Source organism: Corvus moneduloides, chromosome 3, assembly GCF_009650955.1.
Source record: "Corvus moneduloides isolate bCorMon1 chromosome 3, bCorMon1.pri, whole genome shotgun sequence".
Lineage (NCBI taxonomy): Eukaryota > Metazoa > Chordata > Aves > Passeriformes > Corvidae > Corvus > Corvus moneduloides.
The window spans coordinates 113,728,655-113,729,870 of NC_045478.1; positions in this window are offsets into that span (position 1 = coordinate 113,728,655).

Below are 1,216 nucleotides of genomic sequence, written 5' to 3' on the forward strand. Positions count from 1 at the left end.
CCGGCTTGGTTCGTTCTCGTAGAGGGGAGCGAGGACCGTGGGGTTGCACACTGGAGGAGTACGGGTGGTGTCGGCGGGAGCACCGTCGGCTCTGGTCCGGTCGGTGGCTTAAAAGCAGCATTGGCTTGTAGTTTGGGATACGAGTGGTGAACAGAGAGAGAGACTAACTTTATTTTGAGTGCTGTGCGCATGCATTAGGGACGCGCCGCAGGTCTACAGGGACTGCTTTGGCTTAAAGAGTACGGACCCCCTAGGCTGTGCAAGCGCTGTAAGGGTATGATGGCTGGGTTACGCCAAAAGGGTTTGTTGGAACTGCGAATTAGCAGTGTGTTGTGTGTGTGTGTGTTTAGTTTGTGAGAGTTTGTATTGTGGGTGTTTTGATTTGTGTGTATTTGGCGCGGATCAGCCACGTATTTGTATGAAAAAGTTATAAAAGTTTGTGTTCAGTGGAGTTGAGGAAGGATTTTTGTGCTTGAGAGAGTGGAGAGATTTTTTTGTGTCTAGAGAGTGGGTTGCAAGAAAAGAATTAAGTAGAGTGCATGAGCTTTAAGTTGTGTGAATGGTGGTGGTGAAATTTGGTTAAGGTATTAGTGAAAAAGCAGTAATTGTGTGTTTAGAAGTTGTTAAATTTGTGTTTAAAGGAGCGAACGGAGCTAGTTTGAAACTATGTCAGGTGTCACTTTGGCGACCGGCGGGGTGATCTGAGTTTGTAGCTTCGGATTTTTATTTTGTAAGTTTTTAGTATATTTTGAAAAGTGTGATTGTAAGTGAATTTAAATTTGGTTGTTTGGTTCAGGGTGACATCCAGACCAAGGGCTAATAATTTTAACCTTAGCGGCGAGGCAGAGCGGTGTAGCATGTAGCGCGGGTTCAAGACTAAACCCCCCCCCCCACTCACTCAGCGGTGCAAGCGAAGCGATAGGGGCTAAACCCCCCGCTCAGCAGAGTGAGTGAGGCGGCAGCACAAGCTGGAACTCGCTAGCTTGCGAGATTTTAGCGGAGCCTTGCGAAACCCCAGCAAAATTTTTGCTCGGGGTTGCAAAAGGCTTGTGGTGGGTTTTATAAGTTTAAAATTCTTGGTAGAAGTGCTTTGAGTGAATTGTTTCAAGCATTTGAATGTGTGGAGTGAGTTTTATGTGCTGTGGGAATTTTTTTTAGATTTGAATAAAAAGGAGCAGGGTTTTTTGAGTGGTGGAGTGTGTGAGTGTGTTGTGAA